Genomic DNA, 16,913 nt, shown 5'->3' with positions numbered 1-16,913 from the left:
AAGGGGCTATAAGGCGTATCAGGGGGACAGTGGCATGAAGGGGCTATAAGGCACAGTGGCATCTCTGGCATATAGGGGTAAAAGGCATATCAGGGACAGAGTGGCATATAGGGAGGTATAAGGCATATCAGGAGGGGTATAAGGCATATCAGGGGACAGAGTGGCATATAGGAGGTATAAGGGTGCACAGTGGCATCTCTGACATAGGAGGCTATAAGGCATATATAGGGGCAGAGCATATAGGGGGTATAAGGCATTTCTGGGACAGAGAGGCACGCTGGGGGTGAGATGTGCATAACTGGGCAAAAATAGTTTACGTGAATATTTACTAGTAAAGCTTTTTTTGGTATTTTTGGGGTTCTTGTAAAAATAAAGCTTTAATTATTATGTCAGTAAAATAAGAAGGGAAATCGTGAAATGCCATTGTAAATGATAAGTTTTTATTTTAAATAAACGAAAAATTTGCATGTTTTTTTTACCCGATTAATCGATTAATCGAAAAAATAATCGGCCAACTAATCGATTATGAAAATAATCGTTAGTTGCAGCCCTAATATATATATATACATACACACGTGTGTGTGTATATATATATATATATATATATATATATATATATATACACACCAGCTTACAAACACACTGACCATCTCACACCAACATACATACACTGCACTCACACCCCTTTCTCCCCATCTCTTACCTTTCTCATCTTCTTTCTTCCACCCAGTTGTGGGAGTGTGAGGTCTGTCATGTCAGACCTCTGTTTACTGTTCCCCACTGTAGCCCAGTGGTGGGAGTTTACTAAAGTAAAGCTGCGCTCTTTCTTTCAGGCAAAAGGAAGACTCCAGGCGTGTGAGAGGAAGAGGAAATTCAGACGGCTGCAGCGCAAGCTGCAGTCCCTGTTGGACCTCCAACAGTGCGGATGGGACGTGGACGAGGAGCTGGAGGAGACCAAGGAGGGCCTGAAAAGGCACTTTGAGGAGGAATCCAAGCAAATCGTCTTCCGTTCCAAGGTGGAGAACCTGGAGAAGGGTGAGAAATGTAACTCTTTCTTTTTCAGGAAGCTCCACTCCGCCCACACGCCCCTGACGGAAATGAGAGACAGCGAAGGTGTGGTACGACAGGGGAAGGAAGAGGTCCAGAAAGTGGTCGTCGACTACTACCGAGATCTCTACTCCCCCAAAGACACAGACCCGGAGGCTGCCGAACGGTTCCTGTCAGGTATCACTAACACCATTGATCCCGCAGGTCGTGCAGCCATGGACGCCCCCTTGACGCTGGAGGAGCTGCACTCCGCCGCCAAATCCTTCAGGAAGGGCAGGACACCGGGCAGTGACGGTCTCCCAGCCGAGTTGTACACAACGCTGTGGGACCTCATTGGCCCGGACCTCCTCGACCTGTACGAGGAGATGGTGGTGGAGGGCAGGATGCCCCCCACGCTGAGAGAGGGAATTATCACGATCCTGTATAAGCGGAAGGGGGAGAGATGCGACCTGAAAAATTGGCGTCCCATCTCTCTCCTGAACGTGGACTACAAGATCCTCGCCAAGGTACTAGCCACCAGGTTGAAGAAAGTCATCGGGCAGATCGTCCACCCCGACCAGACCTGCGGCATCCCAGGGCGCCGGATCGCGGACAGCCTGGCCCTCATCAGGGACACGATCTACTACATCAAGGACCGCAACGTCCGTGCCGCTCTGGTCACCCTAGACCAAGAGAAGGCATTTGATCGGCTGTCTCATGGTTTTATGGGTCAGGTACTGCGGAGGTTTGGGCTGGGGGAGATGTTCTGTTCTTATGCTAACCTGATGTACCTTGATATCCGCAGCTCGGTGCTGGTGAACGGCTGGAAGACTGACCCCTTCCCGGTCCTCTCTGGGGTCAGACAAGGCTGCCCTCTTTCACCTCTTCTTTTTGTCTGTTGTATAGAGCTCTTCGCCGAGTGCATCAGACGAAATCCAGAGATCAGAGGGATCACCGCGCCGGGCAGAGACAAGAAAGAGATAAAGTGCTCGCTCTACATGGACGACGTGACCATCTTCTGCGCGGATCGCCGGTCGGTGAGAGCGCTCGTCCAGATGTGCGAGGACTTCAGCCGAGCTTCAGGCGCAAAGGTCAACTGCGGGAAGTCGGAGACCATGCTGTTCGGGCAGTGGGACCTGACTTCTGAGCCGATCCCGTTTCCCGTCAAAACCGACTTCCTAAAGATCCTGGGAGTCTGGTTCGGCAGAGACGGTGCGGCCCTGAAAAGCTGGGAGGAGAGACTCAACAAGGTAAAGCAGAAATTTGGGCTGTGGAGCCTCAGAGACCTTACCATCGAAGGGAAAGTGCTGGTGCTGCGCAACGAGATTCTTCCCGTGCTGCAGTACGTGGCTCAGGCGTGGCCCCTGCTGGTCACCATTCACCGAGCCATCAACCGAGCGGTTTTCCACTTCATCTGGGGCTCCAAAATGGACAGAGTAAAGCGCGCAGTGATGTACAAGGAACCCGGCAAGGGAGGCAAAGGAGTGCCTGACATCCCTACCATGCTGAGGACCTTCTTTGTGTGCAACTGCGTGCGCAGGACTCTCAGAGACGTAGTGAAAGGCTCTGCTGGAAACTCCATGTCTCGCTTCTTCCTGCTGCCCCTGTGGAGGCAGCTCAAATAGGAAAAGTGGGACAGCTCCATCCCTTACAATTGGACCATGCCCTGGTTCTACTCGGACGTGGGCAAATTTGTAAGGGAGCACCAACTGGAGGGAGTTAAACCAGACTTGTGGTTACCCCGTGTGATCCACAAGCTCATCAGAGCCAAAGACACTATCGAGAACATCCCAGGGCTCCCCGACGCCACAGCCAAGACTGTCTGGGCTAACGTGTCGTCGAGCAGGCTAACCAACAGGCACAAAGACATTGCATGGATGGCCATTCAGGGAGGCCTCCCCCTAAGGACATTTATGCATGCCAGGGGGCTGTGCAGATATAGACACTGCCCACAGTGCATTGTGGAGGAGGAGACTTCCCTTCACTTGTTCTGGCAGTGCCCGTTTGCACAGGCTTTGTTCAGAGCCCTGGAACTGGATCTCAAGGACTCTATCGAGAGAAAGTACCTGTCTTACCATTCGGTACTTTACGGACTTTTTCCAGGAACACACACGGAGAGCGCCATCGAGGATGCTTGGCGTCTCATGTGCTGTGTAAAGGACGCTCTATGGTTTGCCAGGAACCGCCTGGTGCTGAGGAGGGAGCAGGTCACAGTCCGTGACTGCCGCAGGCTTATCCACAGCCTGCTGAGAGACTACTCTCTCAAGGACAGTCTAGAGGCTGAAGACTAGCCCCGTTCTCCTCGGCTAGTTGGGGAGATCACGATCTTGCACCTACCTCGGCGTGGCCCTGAAGACCGGCCCAGGGGAGGCGGCTTCTCCACTCGCCCCTCCCCTAGAGATTCGTGGCTTCTTGGGACTCTCCGGCTGGGTAAGTATTCGGTACTCAGTTAGTACCCGGCGTATAAGACGACCCCCGACTTTTAAGAAGATTTTCTGGGGTTAAAAAGTCGTCTTATACGCCGGAATATACGGTAAATATATGAAAAAATACTTCACACCCTATTGATATCCACATAAAATCAGAGGGAGTGAGTCCTCTCTTGATACCACTAGTGACAACCAGTCAACAAAAATCCCAGCCAGTATACTGAAGTCTGCACACAACAATTCAATTGTCCATCGCGCAGACCTTCCCCGGCTGTCAGAGATCAGAGTTCCCCGCACCAGTGCGGCACCTGGGGAATTCTCTCTAACAGTCGGGGAAGGTCTGCACGATGGACGCAGACAACCCCCGCTGCGTAGACATCTACACGCTGCCCCGGCTGCATGACAGGGGAGTCAGAAGCACCTGTAAGTTTGGGGGGGGAGTGTTAAATGGGGGCATAAGGCATTTCTGGAGGCAGAGTGTTCTATGAAATGCCTTTTAACCCCCTTAATGCCACTCTGCCTCCAGAAATGCCTTTTTAACTCTCTATACGCCACTCTGCCTCCTGAATTGCCTTAAACTCTGCCCCATAATATGCCTTTTAACCCCCTTAATGCCAGAGTGACATATAGGGGTATAAGGCATTTCTGGAGGCGGAGTGGCACATAGGGGGTCAAAAGGCATATCATGGGGCACAGTGGCATATAGGGTTAAAAGGCATATCATGGGGCACAGTGGCATATAGGGGGTATAAGGCATTTCTGGGGCAGATGTGCATAACAGGGGGGGGCAGGTTGGAAAATAGAAGGAAATAAAACCAAAATATTTTTCTCAATCATAGCTTTTATAAAAAAAAATTGTTTACATGAATTAACATTTACTGGTAAAACTTTTTTCCTATAGGGTCGTCTTATAATCGAGCAAATACGGTAATTATTTCACCTTATTAATTATTATCACTACGAGTGGCTCGATTTGAGCAGATAACTTAAATGAATCTTATACACTTTAATAAGCTTTGGATATATATATATATATATATATATATATATATATATTTTTTTTTTTTTTTTTCTTCTCTTTCACTGTTCAATTAATTTGTATATACTAGGTGCACTCTACAGGTGATCATTTCTAGAAATAGAATTTATCTGATTTTTGCATTACATTGTGTACGATTAGTGACTACGTTTCTTAAATGGATAATGGATATTTTGCTGATTTTATATTTTTTTCCTTTTAGTGATGACAATCTGAGTAGGATAACGCTTAAACAAACTTATGTCGATTACCCATAATTGGAATTAATCTGGGTTTACATTTAGCTTTAAATCATGAACAGTATTTAAGGGTTTATGCTGACATATATATCTTAATTACATTATGATAAATTAAGACTAATTACTATGGGCGACATATCACGCTCCTAACACCATTGATTGAGAATCACATGTAGGATATTGTGTTGATCCCTATACTAATAATTACATAATTTATCATGAGTGGTTCACTATGAGCGGATAACTTATTTATTAGGTTTCTCTCTCACTGTTTAATGAATGCGCGCTTTATCACTGTCTCTTTTTTAGAATATCACTGCGCTCAGGAGATGTTGCTGAACACATATTGGGGTGTCGTGTGACAGCGACATATACCACAAATACATGGGTTTGTCGGGTTTTTGGGGAACTAAAAGGCCACATGTGGGACGTGTGCATTTTTCTAATTGGAAATTAGATGTGTGGCCATCATTCCCCCCGTGTTAATTGGGACATTGTTGAACCCGACCAATTCAATTTACCCCATCAAATCATACCATTTTTAGTATATATATGTTAAGAGCACATGTCAAATAAACTGACATGGCTGTTTCCTTCTACATGATGGAGGGAGACCTTCAGGCAGCTGCTACAGGCCTTTACTCCCTGCTACCTTCCCTGTCGCACCACCTTTACCTATTTCGTGTCCCATTGTTGAAACACAAGCTTTCCAAGGCAGCTGTAAAGACCACCTACCCCACCTTCAGCAAGGGCATCATGGCTATTGATTCTTTCTACTCTTGCAACAGTAGAAATATATTCTACACCTGGTGGTTAGGGCAGCTATTCCAACTGGGGGCAGGGTAGGCTGTCAAAACTGATCAAAAAGTGCAGGTTTCATGCAAGCCATCATTGACACCCCAGAGTGGCCCTTAAGAATAATTTTAAACATGAAGGGCCATAATTTTCCATCGGATACATGAGAGCACAAAAGGGGCATACTGAGCGAAGGAGAGATACAGAATTTGAAATTGCATATTCCCAGCAGCAGCGGCAGTAGCTGAACCCACATGTCCAATTTCCAAATACCTTGCACCAATGCACAACTGGAGAAGCAATTTGCAGAGAGGCCCTTTATACTTTGGTGAGTACTAGTACAATTCAAGCTTCCCAAAGCTTAAACGGTCAAAGCCTGACTTGAAGAACAGCCTCTTCCTCCTACTACTGACACCAGTGCCCAAAGCAAGAATGTTTTCTCTGTGACAATACACTTAACCAATTTTCTTTGTTGTCAAAAAAAAAAACATTTGTATTAAGTTACACAGATATCAATACAGAGCACCAGACAAACACAAGACAAGGTACATTGTGATGATATAAGGTTAATGATGTAAAATGAAAATGTTATTGGTATAAAGTATCCGAGTGACAAATTGATCTGGACCAAAACATAGTTACAAAGCTATGTTTTGACTAACAGAGATGAAATAGAAAAGTACAGTCCAATAAAATAAAGAACTAAAACTAAACTGGTGGGTAGTGTGGTGTTAAAAGTGCATTATCATAATACTAATCATGATAGCTATACCAAATTACATCCAAATTACCCCCCCCCCAAAAAGAGAGTGGTCCAATAAAAGCTGCTTAATCGATAAGTAGACCTTCAGATCAAAATTATTGTAAAGGAGTAGTGTTTGAGGACATAACTAAAGCTTCCATTTGTTAAGTGAAAATGATTCATTTAAGCTAAGTCTCAATATAAGGGGATTTTGCTAACTTCCAGAAATGGTGGCCCTCACGGCATTAACAAGAAGAATTCAGAGAGACCTCTTATATTTACTGAAAGATAAGTGTGATCATCAATCTCCCGAATGATCAAAAGTATTTTCTACCAAACCTGGTGTACTAGAGGGCATGACCACTAAATATGCCCGTAAGAACCCAAAGCTTCACCACAATGCCAACACTGGGTGTTACCTGGGGGAGAAAACGATGAAGGTCAACAGCAGTTTTATAACAGCAAGACAGCAACTTAAAGGCCGCTTCATGCACCTTACTAGACATAGGCCCTTTGTGTGTGAGTAGTATCATCTTGTCCCACTCATCCAGACGATAAATTCCTACCCAAGTCACCTTCCCACAAGCTGAAATAGTAAGGTTTAGTAGTTACTTGAACAGTAATAAGATTAGAGTATAAACTAAACAGAAGAACCTTGGTCTTTGTTGACAGGCAACATACTTAACCCCTAGAGAACACTGTGACGGACCGACCAGGAACCTCAGGTTGTCCCTCTCCGCCAAGAGGGACTTCTCCCTTCAGGACAATAATTCCCCACAATCCGTAGACAATATCCCCAAGCAAAGTAAAGGGATATCGCTATCCAGTACCCAAATAACCAGGCAAGACTAGTCTTTAGGTAAAACAAGAGGAGAACTGATTTATTTTAGACACAGACGGCTGGATATGTCCAGCAAAACACACATTAACATAAAAGAAGATATTGGGATACAAACCGCCCCCTTAATCTGCATCCCAGAGACAACAGGGGCAGTAAAGGGATTAACAATACAAAAGGATACAGACACCACTAAAATAAGGAATACACATTGTCTTGATTAGATTATCTCCCAGACCTTAGTGTGCTGTGTAAATAGTTAGGAAATAAGGCAATAATACAATACATTTTTATTAATAACACACAAAAGGATAACGTGGCACTCTTTACCAGGGCCCATAGTCTGTAAAAAGGAGCCCATGGCATGGAGGCTTCCGTGACAACAGCTCTCCCTGATGAAGCAGATGGTATTCTTGAAAGTCAATCTTCCTCAAAGAGATTACCCTGAATTCAACATTCAAAGTGAGTGAGGTTCTAGTGCTGCTGCCCTATTTCCTTCCTTACTCCGGATGATTAGTTATTTTGATTTTTCCCTGCCATCCCAGGTGACATTACAGATAGACTCCTCCTCCGTACCCGAGATAGGGCAGAACTCATTTAAAAGCCCCTCCCTAGTTTATTCTCCTGCCACACATCAGGTAGGTAGAGAGGAGGCTTGTACGCCGCAGTATGGCATATCAGAACTTTCAATATGGCATTCTGTTAACTTCCGGTTAGGAGCATTACACACTTCCAGAAGTGCGTTTCAAGCCTAGTTTTCGGCAGATTTTGATTTTTTTGGCGCCAAATTGCCGCTGTTGCGGCTTACAGTCTGATTACTAGCTATTTATGCTAATGGGTGAGTAGCTATTTTGCTCTTTCAGTTTCTGTTGCTTGCTGTTTGGGTTTTCCTGGGTGCTATAGCATCTACAGTTATTATGTTGGCTCCTGATAATTCTGAACCCCCCTCTGTTGAGGACAAGCGCAGGGCTTGGGCTGTCACAAAGCCTTGCAGGATTCCAGGAAGAAGCTTTGTACCTCTTGCCTAAAGTTGGTTGCGGATTCTGAGGCAGCTGGAGGAAGAGAGTTTTTGACCTGGCTTAAAGAGGAGATGCAGTCCACCTTCTCTGCCTTTCGTCAAGCTATCCCTGCACCTTCCTATCCTCACCTTCAGAATTTGATTATCCTGAGGTGGAGGAGTTTTCATCTGAAGAAGGGGAGATCCGGGAAGACAGTTCCTTTCTTTTCCTGGTGGAAGAGATTGAGACCCTTATCTCCGCTGTAAGGTCTGCTATGCATCTGGAGGAAACTACTACTCATAAGAGTGACATCTTCTTTGCCAGTTTCTCCAAGCATTCAGACTCATTTTCTGTTGACCCTGCTCTGTCTGATATTATTAAGCAGGAATGGCAGCAACCGGAGAGAAGGGTTAACCTGTCTAGGTGTGTAAAGTGCCTATTCCCCTTTGATGAGGACTTTACCCAGTTTTGTGCTACTCAATTGGGGGACACCGCGGTTATGAGGGTCTCCAGAAAGACCACATTACCACTAGAAGATGGTTCGCATTTCTCTGACCTCATGGAGAAGAAAGTTTCTGTTTTCAAGCCAGCTATCGCATCTGCTTCAGTATCCAGAGCGGTTAAGATTTGGCTTTCACAGATTGAGGAGGATGTTGCCGCCAAGACCTCTAGAGATGTTATCCTAAAGAATGTCGCTGCTGTTAAATTGGCTGTGGACTTTCTCTGCAATGTTTCTTTCTATTGAGACGATCAGAATGACAGCCAGGGCTTCTGCACTCTCAGTTGCAGCTAGGTGAGCTTTGAGGCTGAAAGCCTGGGCTGCGGATGATGCCTCAAAGAATAGACTGCTTAATATCCCCTTTAAGAGTAAGACTCTGCCTGGTGAAGAGCTGGAGTCCTTTTTAGAGAAGACAACAGGGGATAAACATTGGATGCCTCAGCGAAGATCTGCTTTCAAGACAGCTGCAGTCCTTTCAGCCCTACTTCCCGGGTCAGTCCAGAGGCTATGGTTCCAGATTCTCTCACTCTCCACGGGAGCAGGGCTTCCGGCACAGACCCTATCATGAGAGGGGTAGAGTTGACAGGTTCTCCACACAGTCCACCAAAAAAGTATAGGTTTATTTTGAACCCTAGAAGAACACTTTGTAGCTAGCTTTTACTACAAGAAGCGATGGCCAGGTATGGTATTGTAGCCCTGGTTCCCGTTACAGTAGCTTTGTGGTCAAAAGATTTAAAGGTCCAGTTATGTGATACAAGTCTCTGGAGCAGGGTTCATGTAGAATAGAGATCAGGTCATTTTGAGAATGGTATGCTTGGTTATGAGTTGTTGTTGGCACATTTGTACATAACATTGAAGGCAGTCCTTGAAAACAGTGATTTCTTTTTAAAAGGTATGGTTTCACAAGGCTGAGGAACAATCCAGTGTTCCAGAGTCCCTCAGGTAGTTGCTTGTCTAATGTGAGTTTCTAGAAATAACGAGTTATTGAAGCCCACGGGGGCCAGAATGGACTAGAGTGGGCCCTGACAGAGTGCCGAGCAGGGCTAGGCTAAGGCAGGAATTGTGGATTTTAGGGGAGGAGTTCTAGTAGGAGGATATTTAAGTTTGGTGATCACAGGGGTAAGGATCCATTTTGTTTAACCTTACCTGGTGTTGTTTTGTCCCACCTTCCCTCCCCCTATGTGGTTGAGCTTGTGGAGTGGTGTTGCTGCATTAGTCACAGTCATGGGCGGTAGATTGCCAGGTATTCAAGGGGTTAATGTGGTGGTATGATCATTGGTGGTCATAACTGGTGGGAGGTTCCTTGCAAGGAGTGGTGCTCAGAGCCTCAGGTCCGGGTTGGGGCATCCTGGTATGTCCCCTTCCAAAATTGGTGTGTGGTATGGTACCTGGATAACTTGGCAAGCTAGGTTGGTTTTGGTTACGTCATTGTCTCTGTTAACGCATCTATGTTTATTATTTCAGGTTTTGCAGGACAATGACTGTTAAACAAAATGGCTGTGGCCTTTTCAAACCCATCTTGTGTGTTGGTGTTTTATTTAATTGAGCAACTGAGCTAAGCCTGGCCCGTGAGTCGAAGCTACATCTGTCATATTACTGCAGGGGAACTGGACTGCTGCAGTTGTACAGCCATGTCGAGTCCTGGTAAAGTTCTGAAACCCTGAAACCCAAGTAAAACTCTCACTTTTCTAGATTCTCTAGAGTGATCACAAATATTGTCCACGAAGTACATGGGACACCAGAGTGGATCAAGGGATTTCCTGGGCATTGTCTCTTTGAAGTTATCCATTTTGAAAGAATTTAACGCAATGCCTATAATAACATTTATAATTTATTTAGTTATTTGAAAAGTCTGAAGGCACAGTTTCTTTGTATGCCCACAACAATGACAACTGAAGCAGCATCTGAAAAGGCTCTTAAGCTTTTTCTGAAACCATGTTTGTGATTTTGGGTATATTTGTTTCCACTCTTATATGTATTAAGAATGAATCACCATCTAGTGATTTTTACAAATACAATCAGGCCCGGACTGGGACAAAAAATAAGCCCGGGCATTTCAGACTGAGCAGCCCATTTTTATGAAAAAACATATATGCACATACATATACATAATACTTGGTCATTCAACATGGGAAGCCTGAAGCCACAATTTAGTGCGACTAATCCTTGAAATAAATATTATAGAGTAAATAACACAATACCTTATCTTTTCCACTATTTCAGGGTGATTTCAGGGCCTTGAATGTTTTGTCCCCTGAAGTCACTACAAATTCAGGAGGGCATTTTATCTCTGGATAAGTTAAAATGAAATAGTTCCCACTGTAAATTATGGAAACAGATAACCAAACACACACACCAGGACAGGCTTTTCCCACACCGATGCCCAGACTCACACACCAGGACAGGCTCTGCCACACCGACACCCAAACACACACCAGGACAGGCTCTGCCACACCGACATCCAAACACACACACCAGGACAGGCCCACACCGACATCCAAACACACACACACAAACCAGGACAGTTAAAGAAAGAAGAAATGTCTCAGCACTCAACTCCCAGGAAGCTGGGAGCTAGCAGGAAAAAGGGCAAAACAAAAACAGAAAGCATAACAAAAATAGCAACGTTTCGGCCAAACAGGGCCGTTTGAGCTTGATAAAGACCCTGTTTGGTCGGAATGTAACCTAAGGATTGGAAGCTGATTGGAGTGCTGGGGTTCTTTTCTGTGTTCATACACACACCAGGACAGGCTCTGCCACACCAACACCCAAACACACACACACACACACACACATGGCATACTTTGCAACAACCCAACTTTTACTGGACAGGACTGGAAAAAAGCAGGACTGTCCACAAAAATGTTGGGTGTGTTGGCAGATATGCGAATGGAAAAATGTTGGACAAGAACTAAAAAATAGCTTAGGGTTAATGTACGGTTATTTTTAAGATTATTAGCAGTGTACTGTTTTGGTTAAAGATGTATTATTTCTAAATAATAATTTAATTTTAATGGGTTTATTTAGTTTTATTTTAAAGTTATATTTATTATTATTTACTTTATTATATTTATTTAATGTTGTAGTGCTACCCTACCCAGCTATACCTATGTGCTCTAGCATACCTAGTTTAGCTAAATTTGATGGGACAGGAAAACAGCAGGACTGTCCCTGAAAATGTTGGGTCTGTTGGGAGGTATGTGGATGGAAAAATGTTATAGGGTGAAGTGAAGGCCAGGGCAAATAACAGGAGGAAAGGTCCTTGTGATTTGTGAATTGTACATGTGTGTGTTATGTGTTATGTCACTGTGTTAAGTGTGTTATGTGTTATGTCATTGTGCTATATGTGTTATTGTGTGTGTTATGTTTGGTAGGTTGTGTATCAGACGGAAAAAAATGAAATGGAAATGGAAAAGGAAATGGAAAAGGCGAATGAGTGGGCAATTGGCCACACCGCAAACAGACGCAGCCAGGGGGAGAAACTACCCTTACCATTAGGGACATTTTGGGCATGACTCTAGCCAAGAAGCGAACTGGCAAATAAGAGACGCTGGCACCACCACCACCAGCAGCAGCATTGAAAAATGGAAAAGGCGAATGAGTGGGCAATTGGCGACCCACTCACCTGTTTCCCCCCAGAGCAAAGCATCCAAACAACTGTCAGTCCTAGACATTTGGAAGCGGACTTTCAGAGCTCAGACACTAGGCCCTAGCGTAAGCTGGCTACTCCGGGGAGGTAGCAGACGTTGCCACACCGCAAACAGACGCAGCCAGGGGGAGAAACTACCCTTACCATTAGGGACATTTTGGGCATGACTCTAGCCAGAAAACGAACTGGCAAAGAAGAGACGCTGGCACCACCACCACCAGCAGCATTGAAAAATGGAAAAGGCGAATGAGTGGGCAATTGGCGACCCACTCACCTGTTTCATCCCAGGGCAAAGCATCCAAACAACTGTCAGCGGACATCCAGAGCTCAGACACAAGGCCTAGTGGCTACTCCGGCGGAGGTAGCAGGCGTTGCCACACCGCAAACAGATGGAGCCAGGGGGGAGAAACTACCCTTACCATTAGGGACATTTTGGGCATGACTCTAGCCAGGAAGCGAACTGGCAAAGAAGAGACTCTGGCACCACCACCACCAGCAGCATTGAAAAATGGAAAAGGCGAATGAGTGTGCAATTGGCGACCCACTCACCTGCTTCACCCCAGAGCAAAGCATCCAAACAACTGTCAGTCCTAGACGTTTGGCAGCGGACTTCCAGAGCTCAGACGCTAGGCCCTAGCGTAAGCTAGCTACTCCGGCGGAGGTAGCAGACGTTGCCACACCGCAAACAGACGCAGCCAGGGGGAGAAACTACCTTGAACATTTTGGACATTTGAGGCATGACACTAGCCAGGAATCAGCAGCAGCAGCATTGGGAAAGGCGAATGAGTGGGCAATTGACGACCCACTCACCTGTTTCACCCCAGGGCAAAGCATGAAAGTCTGTCAGTCCATGGCGTTTGGGAGCGGACTTCCAGAACTCAGACACTAGGCCCTAGCGTAAATTGGCTACACCGGCGGAGGTAGGAGACGTTGCCACACCACAAACACGTGCAACCAGGGGGAGAAACTACCTTGAACAAATTAACTTTCCAAGCTAAGAGCTGGGTAACCCAACTTGGGCAGATTGAATTTAAGAAAGGCAATCTGCTCCATTAGATGAGGTGCCATGCGTGAGCGCTGTGGACTCAGTATGTTTCCAGTCATAGAAAACACGTGCTCACTTTGAACAGTGGTTGGCGGACATGATAGAAGCTGCTGCGCAACCCATGAGAGTGCAGGCCACACACTCTTCTTTTCATCCCAGTAGCTAAGAGGATCAACATTAGGTGCAGAAGGAACTTCACAGAGGTAAAGTTTGACCATTTCAGCAGCATTACTCTCCTTTCTGCTGCTAGCTCTGTCAGATGGTCCAACTATACTCCCAAGTGCCTCTTCCCAAAACGCAGCTGCTCCACTCAGCTGTGTTGTGCTGCTTGTGGCACTGCTGCTGATGCTGCTGCTAGGAGTAGCAGACCACATAATCTCTTCCTCCTCCTGCACCTCTCCCTCCTCGGACAGCATTCCCATTTTATGCTGCCAGTCACGTACCTTGTTGACCAATTGCTCCCGGTAGCTACTGAGAACATTGAATTTTAAAGCTAGCTTTCCCTTAATTCTTGGATTGCAAAGGCACGCTACCATCATTTCAGGACTCTCTTCCATGCGTTTGCGAAGGTGTACTTTTAGCAGATTCTTCAGCTTCCTGACTATGGCTGCTACGTCAGGATGTAGAGCGCCACCTTGAACAGCCTCACGGTTTTCAAGGAACACATCCATCTTGCAGCCTAGATGAGAGAACACTGGGATTACCTGGGCCAGACTGGCAGTGTTTGAGCTTAAATTTTCAGTGGCATCCCTGAATGGTTTAAGGACTGCCACTAGCTGTCCAATCCTCCCTATTCAATGGAGATGTAATCCCAATATTATGCTCTGAGGCAAGATTATGGATTGCCCTCTGCTGCTCCAAAATCCTCTCCAGCATGTCAAACGTGGAGTTCCACCGTGTACTGACATCCTGATGTAGGCAGTGTACAGGAAGACCTGACCTCTCTTGCTCTTCCCTCAAAAGTTGGCTAGCCTTAACACTATGGTGAAAGTGCCCAGCGATCTTTCTGCAGCGGGACAGAACTACTGCTGCTACATTAGTTCCTTCTGACATTGCTGCCTTCACTACAAGATGGATGATGTGGGCTGCACAGCGCACACCAGAATATGACCATCTCGCAGTGCTTTCACCATATTGGCACCTCCGTCAGTTACCACAAAACCAACTTCAACATTGGTGCCAGCCTCTGCTCCCACCCAAAAGCTAAACATTTTCCTCATTGCATGCAGAATATTTTGGGAAGTGTGCTTTTCATCCATCACTTCTGCATGGAGAAGGAATGATCGGTAGCCTGCTGCAGCAGCTTCCTTGGGCACACCGGGCTGCCACCAGTGTGCTGTCAAAGAAAGAAAGGCATGCTGCCCACTAGGTGCACTCCACAAATCTGTTGTGAAATGAACACACTGACCAGCAGCCCTGGAAAGCTCCTCTTTCACTACTAAAACACAGGACCGATACAATGAGGGGACAATGTTCCTGCTGAAAGTGGAACGTGACGGAACTGTATATTGTGGAGCCACAGCCGCCATCAATTGTTTGAAAGGCTCCCCTTCAATTATAGAGAAGGATGCCCTCCAACAGCAATGAACTGACCAATAAGTCGCGTTACTTTATTGGCCTGCTGTTTGGACATTGACCTTTTTGATTGGAATGCCACAAATTGTTCCAGGGTTGGCTGGACATGCAGTGCTCCAACCTGCCTTGGTCTCTGGCTGCCAGCACTAGCTGCTGCTGCTGCTGCTGCTATTGGCTCAGAAGCAGCTGTTGGGGTTTTTCCACAGCCACCAGCTTTGCTGCCTGCACTAAGTTTTACTTCTGCATCTTTCCCCAATAGCACAGCGTTGTGTTGAGTGCTGAGGTGATGCTTCATGCTAGCACTGGTAAAGTGGCCAGACACTTTCCCTCTGCTTATTAGCTTCCCACAATGTTTGCACTTTCCATAGCGCCCTTCTTCAACATTTTCAAAGTGTTCCCAAATTGGGGCGCGCATAGCCTTGGAGTGTGCCTTGGGTGCTGCTCCTACTGCTCGGGGTGGATGAACAGAGGCAGAACTAGTGGTGGTGGGACTGGTGGTAACAGTACTGGCCATAGTGGGACTGCTAATTGCTTTAACTTTAGATTTGGTAGGTTTTGCTTCTGCTGGTGGTGGTGATGATCGTAGCGGAGAAGGTGGAGGCTCAGGGGAAAATTGTGCACTAGTCATTTGGACACGGCTCCCTGAGGAATCTGATTCCTGACCACTCATCTCCTCTACTTCCTCTGGCTCATAGTCTAGTTCTTCATTAGCCAGATCGAATGGAATTCCTGCTAGGCTGGAGCTAAGACTGATATCGTCGTGAGACTCGTGACTCGTCACTTGGCCTCTCAGTCTCAGGCTCCTCTGCTACCTCGCTAGGTGGAGTTCCACTATGTGTAGCCCTCTCTCTAACTGTCTTTACAAAAATATTGTAAGGACTTGGTGGCTTGCTAGAGGTACTAGGAGGAAATGGCGTGGCGGTACCGGTGGGAACAGTAGACGCAGCACTAGTGGTGGTAGAGGCGGTAGAGGTGGGGGTGGTGGTGGTGGTTTTCCCTACAAAGGAATAAGATCGCTTTGGTTTGGGAAAACCCCTTTGAGTCTTGCTGCTAATTTGGCTCTGCTTGGTACCTTGCATGCTGCTTGTGGATGGGGAAGATGCTGCTTGGGGCAAAAGGCTTTTTACTCACTGGGCTAGTAGAAGTACTAGTTTTGCTACCCTTTAACTTTGAACGTGCTTCTGGTGCTTTAGGCTTTCCGTAAAAAACCATAGAGCTTGTGGGCCTAGCCGCACTACTACTGCCTGCTTTTGGTGCCTTTCCTTTACTTGATGATCCTTCAAGCAATGCTTCCCCAAATGATAAGCGAGAGCTTGGCCTACTTAGCCGACTAGACTGACGCAAAGGCTGCATCTTAGAACTGGTGGTGGTGCTGGTGGTGGTGGTGGTGGTAGATGGAGCTTGTCCCTCCTTAGTCCCAAAAGGAGGATCCATTTCAAATTTTGTGTTGTGTGTGTGTAGCGTAGTGTTTAAAAAAACTAAAAAAAAAAGGGGGATAAAAAAATTAAAGACTTTGAATTTACACGGGCCTAAGAGCCTATCCTACTACTATGCTAAACCTAAAGCTATATTTCTTAGTATTCTAGTCTAACTCTAGGCAGACGCTCTCAAGCCCACTAAGCTAAAGTGAGGTTAAGTTATATATAATATTATATTATTAATAGATTAGAATTACTTATATTATGGATTATAGATAGAATATAGATTATGAATTAGAAATAATTACTTATATATATTATAGATTATGAATTAGAATTTATTATATTATGTTATATAATAAATATTAGAAGAATTACTTATATTATGGATTATAGATAGAAGAATATAGATTATGAATTAGAATTTAGAATTACTTATATTATAGATAATGAATTAGAATTTATATTATATTTTGTTATATAATATATTATAGATTAAGATTAAAGATTAGAATTATTTTAGTACTACAGCTAGTAGCTTGAAGCTTTGCTTAGTACAGTTGTTGTCGTCACACAGTCCATCTTTCTTGAAAAGAAATTAGAAATAAAATAAAATGTCAC

This window comes from Spea bombifrons, chromosome 4 (assembly GCF_027358695.1).
Source record: "Spea bombifrons isolate aSpeBom1 chromosome 4, aSpeBom1.2.pri, whole genome shotgun sequence".
Classification (NCBI taxonomy): Eukaryota; Metazoa; Chordata; class Amphibia; order Anura; family Pelobatidae; genus Spea; species Spea bombifrons.
This window is presented reverse-complemented; position numbering follows the sequence as displayed.